Genomic DNA, 13,037 nt, shown 5'->3' on the forward strand with positions numbered 1-13,037 from the left:
ATCGATACTAAGTTATAATTTTGGGGTTCTTTCATAATACAGAAGAATAAAATAACAGAAATCTGAACGGCCCGCTACAACATTAATGTGAACAACTTGAAATCAAATCGCTAAATATCTCGGTTAAGAGCGCGTCACTCCACATTTTCCGCTTTTTATTTTCTTATACTAAATTTGAAGATAATTATTAATAAAAAATACATATTTCTTTATTTAATTAATTTTTATTTTCTTATACTAAATTTGAAGATAATTATTAATAAAAAATACATATTTCTTTATTTAATTAAAATAATAATATTTATTGACTTAATCTTTTATTTGAATGAATATATACTCTCATCTTTATGTTAAATTTTACCCATTTGAATGAATTTATATTTTCTTTAGATTATCTTTTCTCAATTTTCAATTATATTATCTTTTTAAACAATTTTTAAGATTAATTTTACTAACAATTAATAGATTTCTTACCATTTTAATATGAATTTAAATATCAAATCAACTCATAATATACTTTTCTTTATTCTTTAAAGTTTAAAAAACTATTTCTATTGAAATGAAAAAATCAAAACTAAAAAATAATTAAATTTAATAATCCTAAAATTTCATTGAAATAATTTTAATTTTAATTTCACTTACACAATCATATTAATTACAAAAATTAATAAATTTTAAAATAAAATTATAGTATTTTAATCAAATTTTTAGAAATTATTTTTATTCTATATAATTTTTATAAATTTCAGCTTTATTCCTTTTTCTTCTTATACCACATAAGGCAAGGACTTAGCTCCACTAAGAGCTCATGTTAAACTATATTTTCAATTAAGTTTGATGTTTTATTTCACTTTAGATCTTTGTCACTCATTGTATATATATTATCTATTTAGATCTATAGTTTGACAAATATTTAATGTGGGCCCTGATTTAGCGAGGAAACCATTGTAATACCATGATACAAATATAAAAAAATTAGATTAAAATAATTAGCAATCCCCCTTAGAAATTAATCTCAATTTGAATAGGATGAATCCTAGTGAGTGTGGCATTTAATTTCTTTCTTAGTTAGGTTAAAGTACGGAATGGTCAAATGTTTTAGGTTTGCAAGTGTTAGAAACTTCAATAAATATTTGTCAATGATACTTATTATCATTTTTAAAGGAACTAAAAAAATATCACAACTCATGAAACAAAAGAATGTACCATGATAAAAATGTAAGAATCTTAAATTAAAATATTTAGCAATCTCCCTTATAAATTAATACCCAAGTTAATCCTAATAATCATGACACTTAATTTCTTAGTCAAGTTTGTAACATTTAGTTACAAGGTGTTAGATTTGAATATAACAAAGAGGTGAATCACATTGTTATTAACTATGTAAAGTGAGTTTAGATGCAAACCAATTTTGGTAGTGGTGTTCTCTTCTAATTGAAAATATGAATCTTGCTAATGTTGGTAATATAATTGCTAGGACAAAATTGTTTTCATAAAGTATGGAAAGATTGGATTTATTTTTATGATGCTTTAGGTTTTTTGAAATTTGAATTTGGACACATTATCAATACAAGTATTGAAGCTTCAATAGATATTTGTAAATACTAACTTTACTTTAATATTCTTCAATGATTAATTATTATACAATTGATTTTCCTTCTCATAAAAATCAAAGTCTTGGCAAAACCTTAAATCATTCCATAGTAATTATCATTTCTAAAGGGGCCTAAAAATTTTACAACTTTTGAAGCAAAAGAATGCACCATGATAAAAATGTAAGAATCTTAGATTAAAATAAATAACATTTTCTCTTAGAAATTAATCTTAATTAATCTCAACTTGAAAATGATGAATAGAGAACACAATTATATAATCCATATTATCCAAGTTAATACTAGTGATCATGGCATTTAATTTCTTAGTCAAGTTTGTGACATTTAGTTATAAGACATTAGATTTGAATATAACAACAAGGCTAATCACATTACATGATAAATTAAGTAATGTGAGTTTAGATGCAAATTAACTTTGGTAGTGGCATTCTTTTCTACTTGAAAATATGAATCTTGTTAATGTAGTAATATAATTGCTAGGAAAAAAAATCGATGCTTTAGGCTTCTTGTAATTTTAACTAAATATTTTATTGATTCATTATCAAATACAACTATCTAAGATTCAATAAATATTTTCTTTATCGATATTGAAGTAGATCCCATGCTTGCAAATATGCAATTTGGTTAAAAGGTCTACCTATTCAACAAGTTTATAAAAGTGCAAGACAAAACGAGTCGGTTTTGTAATAGTCAAAATCTTATTCATTTAATCAAAGCCCTATCTTATCACAATAGGACCAAGATAATTGCAAGTTAAATTCTTGTTAAATATATTATAGATAGAAATAAAACAACTCTTAAAAAAGTTTGTACATCTAAAAATTGTGTTGACCATTTTACAAAACCAATACTATTATAAAAATTGAAATAGAGTTTGACTTCTCTTGACATACTAGAAAGGTGATGAGTTACTATGTATCACATTTATTCTAATTATTTTCACTCAACAATAATCATATTGATATCTTGCCTCTTATCTCCTTCACCAGAAAAATCTATATCGTGTCTATTAATCTTCATTATTTCTTCACAACTAATTATGCCACAATATTATTACCTTGATGGCTTTACGTTTCTACTTGCATTAACACTCATTTATTGAAGTATCAATGTGCACAAGCTAATGGATCTCTCAATCTAATGGCATACAGTTGGTTTGATTTATTCTTGTGCTTTCAATTCCTTCTTGATTTCATACTTAATGAGAACCATAAGTTGTTTACAAACAAGAGGATTAGAGCATGGCACTCTAGTCAAAATTTACCTTTATGGCTATTAAGGTGTACCATTATTGCATAGTGTTTTTTTTTTTAATATTAAAGCAACCAAAACTAGGTTGTTGTCCAATAGAACAAACAACAATAGTCACAAACAAAAAACTATTGGCAACCAGATTAACAAAACATCACACCATGCGCTTTAGTATCAAAAATAGAAACCCCCAACTTGTCCAAAACAAACAAGCTCAACTTACCCATCTGATCTATACCATTAACAATCAAACAATTATTCATAAAACCATTGATAATAAAGTACCCATATCAACTTATCCTAACTAAAGCATAAAGTCTTAAACACAAAATAACCAAGGTCATATACAACCAGTTCAATGTATAACCAGCTGGGACATACTAGTAGTGATAAGACATCAAAAAAGAAACATATAAAATATTTAAAACTAAAGGCCTAGACTTTGGCACTTTCCATTACTTACTTAGCCAAAAACACTTTCACCCAGTTGTCCACAAGGAAACCATACAACTTAGAATTTGTCGTGCCCAAACCCTCATCCTCCTCCTACAGTAACAACTAGAGAGTGGTCGCTACAACATGTGTAACCTTCACTACACCATGATAAATGGTACTAAAACTTTCTTCTAGGGCAGAGAAGTGGGTTTTAAGCTCTTCCATTCCACGTGTGGTTGCCTCCACAACACCAACAAACCCTTGATAATCAATACATTTCCCATTATGAGAATCCTTGTCTAGAACTTGCACAACAAGGGGGTTAAGAAAAAACCTTGCTTTTTATCATTTTAGTCAGACCTCCCAAGGGAAGTGACAGTAATCAAGGAGGTATCCTTGGTAGACTAGTTGTTGATGAGCTAATCACATTGTGATAAATTAAGTAATGTGAGTTTAGATGCAAATTAAGTTTGAATTTAACAAAGAGGCTAATCACAGTGTGATAAATTAAGTAATGTGAGTTTAGATGCAAATTAACTTTGGTAGTGGTATTCTCTTCTAATTGAAAATATGAATCTTGTTAATGTAGTAATATAATTGCTAGGAAAAAAATCAACACTTTAGGTTTTTTGTAATTTTAATTGTATTCTTTATTGATTTATTATCAAATATAAGTGTCTAAGCTTCAATAAATATTTTCTTTATCACTATTGAAGTAGATCACATTCTTGCAAATATGCAATTTGGTTAAAAGGTCTACCTATTCAACAAATTTATAAAAGTGCAAGACAAAATGATTGTATTAGTCAAAACCTTATTCATTTAACCAAAGATCTATCTTATTACAATAGGACCAAGATTATTGTAAGTTAAATTCTTGTAAAATATACTATATATAGAAATAAAACAACTCTTTAAACAGTTCATACATCTAAAAATTGTGTAGACCATTTTACAAAACCAATAGTATTATAAAAGTTGAAATAAAGTTTGACTTTTCTTGACATTCTAGAAAGGTGATGAATTACTATGTATCACATTTATTCTAATTATTTTCACTCAACAATAATAATATTGATATCCTGCCACTTATCTCCTTCACCGGACAAATCTATATCGTGTCTATTAATCTTCATTATCTCTTTGCAACTAATTTATGCCGCAATATTATTAACTTTATGGATTTGTGTTTCTACTTGCATTAACACTCGTTTATTGAAGTATCGATGTGCACAAGCTATTGGATCTCTCAATCTAATGGAAGACACTAGGTTTGATTTATTCTTGTGCTTTCAATTCCTTCTTGATTTCATACTCAATGAGAATCATAAGTTGTTTACAAACATGAGGATTAGAGTATGGCACTCTAGTCAAAATTTTCCTTCATGACTATTAAGGTGTACCATTATTGCATAATGTATTTTTTTGGTATTAAAGCAACCAAAACTAGGTGGTTGTCTCATAGAACAAACGGTAGTCACAAACAACAAACTACAAGCAACCAGATTGATAGAACACCACACCCATGAGCTTTAATATCAAAAGTAAAAAAATCCCCCAACTTGTCCAAAATAGACAAGTTCAATTTACCCATCCGATCTACACCATTAACAATTGTATAATTGTTCATAAAACCAAAGATAATAAAGTAGTTATAGTAGCTTATCATAACTAAAGCATAAAGTCTAAAACACAAAATAACTAGGGTCATATACAACTAGTTCAAAGTACAACCAGCTGGGACACACTAGTAGTGATAAGACATAAAAAAAGAAACATATAAATATTTAAAACTAAAGGCCTTGACGTTGGTTGTTCCTTTCTTAGCTAGCAACACTTTCATCTAGTCATCCGCGAGGAGCCCATACAACTTTGAATCTGTCATGCCCAAGCCCTCATCCTCCTCCTACAATAACAACTAGAGAGTAGTCGTTGTAGCATGTGTAACCTTCACTGCAAAGCGAGAAAGGGTACCAAAACTTTCTTCTAGGGAAGAGAAGTGGGTTTTAAGCTCTTCCATTCCATGGGTGGTTGCATCCACAACACCAACGAGCCCTTGATAATCAACACATTTCCCCTTATGATAATCCTTGTCCAAAACCTGCACAACAAGGGGGTTAGGAAAAATCTTGCTTTAATCATTTTAGTTAGACCTCCTAGGGAAAGTGGTAGTCATCAGGGAGGTATCCATGGTAGATTAGTTACTAAGGAGCGAGAGTAAAACCAAAAGTGTTCATCATAAAACTTTCCAAGACATGGGTGTCTCTGCTCACTTCCTCTTTCCTTTTAGCTTTTTCTTCCTCCTAATCTGAAGTCTCTACCTCAGTGTCCTCTTCCTCCACCATATCTATTGGTAGACTCCCTCCTAGCTTTCTCCTTCATCCTAGGTTTTTTCTTTTCACTCTCACTAAAGCCATACGCCGCTTCATCAACATCTAAATTTCTACTAGCCATCTATTTTTGCCTTGTCTGGCTTTTAGCTAGCCACTCCAACCTTTACAACCTCCCTCAATTTCCTCCTCAAACTCAACCAAATAAATTTCCATAGATTTCTCAATTTTGGGTTTTTTGCTAATGCCTTGTGATCCTTCCAATAAATACTTTTTTTTTAAAAATTACCAAATGGGGTGGACAAAGGGGAGCGCTAAGGGGTGGGGTCCTTGGAACTACACTCGCTGCCAAATCTAGGAGGGTTCTGAGGGCCCTGATTATTAGCTAAATAAACACACATAGGAAAACAAAAGGCGAGGTGAAAGTTATACATAGAATGAGATATTGATAAGGAATGGTGAAATATTTTCTTTTCTTCATTCTCTCCCTAACCTCGATCATAGTGGATTCCAGAGCATGGAGGAGGAAAGAAGGAATAGAAATAGAGGAAAATGGTCAAAATAGCAAACCCCAAACCTTCCTTCAAGAGTAATATATTTCATTATTACCAAACATACCTTATTCCAAGGTTTAGGAAGCTTGGCATCACTGAAACCCCCTCTGTGACTAATCCGTTCCTCATCATCCTTAAAAAATCTCTTCAAGCTAGTCTCATTCAAAATCTATCACCTTTTGCGATTTCCTCCCCTCCATAGAAAGCCCCATAGCCATAGCTATAATCTCCTCATTGAAGAAAAGATATGCCATTAATCGCCACCTTTCTATCATTCCAAGAACTCACAAATTGCGGGGAACAATTATCATCATATCACATCATGGCTTCATGAATGGAACAAGGCCTCCCTCCTTCCGAAGTGGTCAGGTACATGGTTTCCTCCTTCCAAACTTATTGACATAAACTTACTCCTAAAGCCAAGCTTGCATTCAAAGTTTTTCGTAGTGAAATAGCAGAGCTTTGATCCTTGATTTAAAAACTATATAAAATGACATAATCATTACTCGAAGTGGAGTTTAAATGTCCATCCCAATTCCACAATGTCACCAGGCATGTATTGCCACACTTGCAATCAATCAAAGAATGGTTCGTCCTCCGAAAAACGTGCATAACATTTTTCTTTCTAATGAATTTCCTTGTGATACACTCTCTACTAATCTTTTCCGTAACCTCTCCACTTTTACTCATAATTATTTCATTGTCCTCCATCCAATCAATGACATTTAAATCTTGTCATTTCTTTATAGTGATTTCATATGAAAAACATTAATTTATCCTTCCCTAAATCACTCCTTGAACTAGTCATCATATTAATAACCCCTTAAAAAAACTAGCCACCAAGGCTAACCCATAGGTTAGCCACCTAAAATTCATGTTTATCATTCCTTGTGTGTTAATTTGTTCCCTTACCATGAGGGTAAGGATATCCATTGATAGAGTGTGCATCTACCTCCAACACCTTAAACCATAGACTTGCAGCCCCAAGCTTGCCATAACATCAACAACAACATTGCCTTCCCTATAGATGTGATGTAAGTCATATCTTTTGAGTTTAGCAAGGAGGTGCCAAATGTCACCCATAATACCACCAATAGACCAGCCAGGTGCCATTACCCCTTTCACCATGTCCACAATCACCGTGGAGTCACTCTCAATGCAGATATGTTTGCAATCAATGTTGATAGCTAATTTTAATCCCCAATAGAGCGTCGCAGCTTTTGTCAAATTATTGGAGGCATTTCCCAGATTACTAGCAAAAGCAATAAGTTGGTTACCAATTGAATCCCTCACCACACCTCCACCAGCAACACAACCATTTCTCGCTGCTCCATCAGATCAAGCTTAACCATAGGGAGGATGGGGGGAATCCATTTCGTATTCTTTCTAGCCAATGACTTTGTGTAGTCATACACCTGAAAGGATTTCGAGAGCCTCTAATTCAAAGTTACTTTCTATTCTCCAATTAAGGGACGAGTCTAGGGGGTTTCCCACTTACTACGTTCTAAATTCTCCATCACCAACTTAAAAATAATATTACCTACCACTTTCTTAGAGTTCTTAGTCTCCCTAAATATCTGATTATTTCTGTCCTTCAAAATTCTCCAACAGACATGAGGAGGGGTGATTTCCCATAATAATCCAAGCAACGAATGGAATAAAGGGCAATCCCAATTTAAGACAACCTGCTGTAAGTACTTTTGAAAGACCCCTTCCAAAGGAAACTTCTAGAAAATAAGGCCAGACTTTTGAAGCGAAGGGGCATTGAAGAAAAACATGCTCTATACATTCTTCCTCAGCCTTGTAGAAGTATCATCTACTGGGAATTTGGAAGCCTCTTTTTCTGAGATTGTCAATTGTAAGAATTTTTCCACGTAACGTAGAAGTTAACCTTAGAAATAAGCTGATTGTTCCAAACTTTCCTTGAGTACAAGGGAGGGGTGGGGTAGGGTGGGGCAGGGTGGATTGATCCTTTGGGAAAAGCATGAGTAGGCAGACTTCACAGAGAAGTTCCCACTAAAAGTTATATCCAAAATAAACCTACAACCCTCCCCTAGGAATTGTTTAATCCTATGTGAATCAAGAATCTCCAACAACTCACTCGCCAGAGCCCAGAGGTTTATAGGAATCACCTCTTCCAGAATTATTTTCCAGTTTCTCCGTCTAGTAATGTAATTACTCACCTTCTCCCCAAATGACTGTTTAAGGTTTTCCTCTAAATCACGAATTTGCTTTGGGTTAGAGGTTTTCCTGCCAAAATCTAACTTTACTTTCTTTTCCAACCAACCAATGGAGGCCCTCCTTGAGGAAGTTTTTGCTTTTAATCAAGTAGTTGTTCCAAATTTTAGAGTTTGAAAGCCAGTCATGCTCCATAAGGAAATAAACAAATGGGCTATTATTGAGGTACTTAGCCTTCATTATAATACACTAACTAGCCTGATATTCAGCCAGCCTCCACCCCACTTTAGTGAAGAGAGCTTTGTTGAGATCTGATATCATTCTGACTCCGAGTCCCCTCTTCTCCTTGGGTTTGCACACTGTCTCCCAGTTAATAAAGTTTAATCCATTCCTATCTTCATCCCCTGTCCATAGAAAATTCCTCCGGAGTTTCTCCAGTTTGTCAGCCATACCTTGAGAGATTCTGAAGAGAGAGAGGAAGTATTGAGAAGCAATTAATAATTGGAGCTTTCCTACACTACTCAACAACTTTCCCTTCCATCCAGCCAATTTCTTCTACATTCGTTCCAGGATGGTATTCCAAAACTGGCTAGAAACTTCTTTCACCATGAGTGGGAGACCCCGGTAAGTGTCAAGAAGACCAGCAGATTGACAACCAAGGATATATTACATAATGTATGTTACTCCTTATAAACACGAGTCACTTAAATCATGAAACCTGTTCAGATACAAACAAACCTACATGCAACACCATGGTTCAGGATTCCACACAAAATATTGCCGTCAAAAAGTCACCAAAAGTTGACCTCACATGAATTGCGTAACATACATGATTAAGTTCATTAAGTTTAGCTTTTGCTATACTAACCCAAATATGTTCATCAAGTTTACCTTTTGTTACATAAGAACAAATATGTTAATCAAGAGGTGGTCAAAATCAATCCCAAAAATTCAAACAAGGTAGTTTAATCCCTGTTCTGCTAGAAAAGTAGATTTGGTTAGCATTGACATTCCTGATGCATACAGCTGCATAATATATTATTTTCTGTTTAGAGAATTCCAAATGAGGGGTGGAGGTGACCAACTACTGCTCAACAGCCTCTCCAATTCAGAGACAAGATTTTTGCAGTCTATAACGACATTAAAATGTATTATTCTTTTGGATTGAATTGTGTAGTATTTATTTGCCTCAGGTCTCTTACATCGTGATAATAAATCATATAATACAAAACTTGATACAAATAAATACTGTACAATTGAATCCAGGAAGACAACATTTTAAAGCCTCTCCAACTCTTTAAAATGGTGAGGTTAATCCTGGACGGCCCAATTGTTTGAGGTATACATGGTGCATAATTCAAGACTGGCAAAACAACAAAGTGTATAATGTATTTCCCGCAGAGAACTGTGCACATCTTGACTCCATACTATTATACTGGAGTTTATATACGCTTGTGGTATTTTGATAGACACAATCATAAAACATATAACCATGTAAAGCATTGGATAGTGACCATCTAAGGCCTATATAATTTTGTCATCACCAAAAATCCCTACAAGAGCAAATTCCATTTTTGAAATGATGGAAACGATTGGCATCCCTCATAACTATCTCTCGTCCAACTATTTTAGCTATAATTTTGAAAGCATTGTGACAATCACCACATACACGAAGATTCTTAATAACCCTAAGAGTAGTTCCCGGGGATGTGTTATTAATACCGAATGCAATTGCTAACTTTTCACTATGGTGGGAAAGAAAGCTTTCCTTCTTCTCCACCTCAACATCATGAAGGACAAAGCTTGAGTCAGGAATATACCCTTCCTTCTTCATTTGTTCATCCAGATGTTGTAATGTTGCATAAATCTCTTCTGTCTGGGCATGTGACCTATCATCTACAACAAACCCATATAACCTATTTTTAACCTCAACCCAACTATATCCTGTTTCCTTTCTGACTCCTCTCTCTTTCATCATTTTCTTAATCTTTGCTGCATCATCCCATTTTCTTGCAGCCGAATAGATGTTTGACATTACCACATATGGTGCAGCAACTTGTGGTTTTAAATCAAAAAGGCATTTTGCAGCGTGCTCTCCTAGTTTTACATTTCCATAAGTTCTACATGAACCAAGTAATGACATCCACATTCTAGCATCGGGTTTAAAAGGCATGTTGTTCACTAAATTTTCTGCCTCATCTAGTTTTCCAGCACGGCCAAGAAGATCAATCATGCAAGAATAGTGTTCTACTCTTGGTGTGATGCAATAGTCTCGACTGATGCGATTGAAATAAAGCTTTCCTTCCTCCACCAGTCCTGTATGGCTGCAAGCAGCAAGAACACAAACTAAGCTGACATAATTTGGTTTTGTGCCTTCATGCAGCATTTGTTCAAAGAGCTGAATCGCTTCCATGCCATAGCCATTCTGAGCAAATGCTGATATCATTGCATTCCATGAGACCAGATTTCTTGTGGGCATGATTTTGAACACTTGCTCTGAATCATTTATACTTCCACATTTAGCATACATGTCCAACAGGGCACTTCCAGTGAAGATATTCAACTCGTATCCACTTCTAATCATGCAACCATGGACTTGTTTTCCCTGTTCAAGTGCCGCTAAGCTTGCACATGCTTTGAGAATGCTAGCAAAGGTTGCCTCGTCGGCTTTGACATCCACCTTATGCATTAGAGAAAACAATTTCAATGCTTCCTCACCTCGGTTAACCTGGGAATATCCTGTGATCATTGCAGTCCATGAAATTTGATTGCTATTAGACATTTTGTCAAACATTTTGTGCGCATTCTCTATATAACCACATTTAGCATACATGTCAATAAGTGCATTTCCCACGTGGTTATCCAACTCAACACCATTTTTTATGACATAGGAATGCATTTGCATCCCTCGCTCATAAGCTTGTAGGCTGGCACAAGAGCTAAGAACACTTGAGAAGGCGAATAGCGCCGGATCAAACCTCACCTGCTGCAGATGTCTAAAAAGTTTCAAAGACTCTTCAGCCTGTCCATTCCACAGGTACCCTGTAACCATAACATTCCACAGGATCTCTTTCCGTTCGGGCATTATATCGAATAGAATCCGTGCATCCTCCATATTGCCGCCCTTGCAATACATACTAATAAGACCATTGCTCACTAGCATGTTGGATTCATATCCCTTCCTAATAACATAAGCGTGGATTACTTTTCCCTGTTCCAAATTGCATAGACTACCACATGCACTTAGAACACCGGTAAATGTAAACTGTGTTGGTTCTATTCCTGTCTCTTGCATTTGGATATACAATTCCAAGGCTTCCTGGTCCAAGCCGTTGCGAGTGTAACCAGCAATCAAGGCATTAAAAGAAACACAACCTTGAAGAGGCATTTCGTCAAACACTTTACGAGCATTGTCAATATCCTGGCATTTGGCGTATGTGTCAATGAGGGTATTTTCGACTACAGCGTCCAAGCCATACCCTCGTTTCAAAAGAAGGGCATGTACTTGTTTTCCCTGTTCGGAATTCGGCACAAAACTACACGCACACAGTATTCCCGCAAAAGTAACCCGATCTGGCTGAATACCAGCCTTATGCATTTGGCAAAACAAATAGAAGGATTCCCGGAATTTCCCAAATTGGGCATATCCTCCGATCATCACAGTCCATGAAACTATATCCCGCTCCGTCATTTTATCAAACAGTTTACGTGCCTCTTCTATTATTCCACATTTCATATATCCAGAAATGATCAGATTCCAGGAGAATGTATTCTTTGTAGGCATTTTGTCAAACAGTTTCCGGGCATCAGCCATTTTTTTGGTTTTGATTAGGCTTTCAATGTGTCTATTTGCTCTGTAGATGTCGGGAATGAATCCTTTTCTAATCATATGGAGATCGACATGATTTCCTTCGCCTGAGTATTTTACCGATTGGAAAAGGCTGGAGAACGTGCGTATGCATTTGAAGATGGCCTTGTGACGCGTTAGCGTCCATGTAAAAACCGTGGATTTCTTCATGGCTCCATATAATTTCCGAGATAGCAAACGCCATACACCAATACAAGCTTTTCTCAGCTTTGCTGTTACTTTCAAGAACTTGAATAAAAACAAATTTCAATTAACTTAACTTTGAATCCCAACCATTTTTATGCTCGACAAAAGACGAGTGTACTGAAGTTCTTCCACTCAGAATAATTTACCAAGATCAATTCCGATGAGTGTTATGGCTTCATCCCTTACCTAATTCAAACACCCTTCAATGCTTTAAGACTATCCCAAAAACGATAATTCCCTTACTGGATATGCTTTGAGAAGAACATCCCATTCCACTGGGTATTTCTTGTCCTCGAATTAAAAAACGAAGTTTCGAAGACTACTATTGTTCAGTGCCAAATTCCAAATAGAAGAAGTTACAGAGGAAAGTATTCATTTCCCTTTTGAAATGCTATGAGAAATAAGCTTTTTTTTAAAAAAAATTGAGAAATGAATCTCTAGAACCCAACAAAATAGATGCATTTGCACTTTTTGAAGAAATCATTAAAACGTGGAGAAATCAAGTGCCAAAGTATTAGCTATGTCATTGTTATATGATTAGATCTAATTTAATCAGTAATGAATAAACAATTGATATTAGTTTAGTATTTAATTAAAAGAGAGGTAAAATTTTATGAAAATA

At 34.4% G+C, this 13,037-nt stretch overlaps 1 pseudogene across 1 annotated transcript; it reads right to left on the minus strand.

Moving 5' to 3' along the window:
• Nucleotides 1–9,725: 9,725 nt before the first annotated feature.
• Nucleotides 9,726–12,799, minus strand: LOC149577485 (putative pentatricopeptide repeat-containing protein At2g01510 pseudogene; annotated as a pseudogene). Its single transcript, XR_016363575.1, has one exon. The product of XR_016363575.1 is annotated as a putative pentatricopeptide repeat-containing protein At2g01510 pseudogene (transcript).
• Between the last annotated feature and the right edge of the window lie 238 nt (nucleotides 12,800–13,037).

This window comes from Cupressus sempervirens, chromosome 1, assembly GCF_028749045.1.
Source record: "Cupressus sempervirens isolate cs-2001-9-10 chromosome 1, ASM2874904v1, whole genome shotgun sequence".
In the NCBI taxonomy this organism is placed as follows: domain Eukaryota; kingdom Viridiplantae; phylum Streptophyta; class Pinopsida; order Cupressales; family Cupressaceae; genus Cupressus; species Cupressus sempervirens.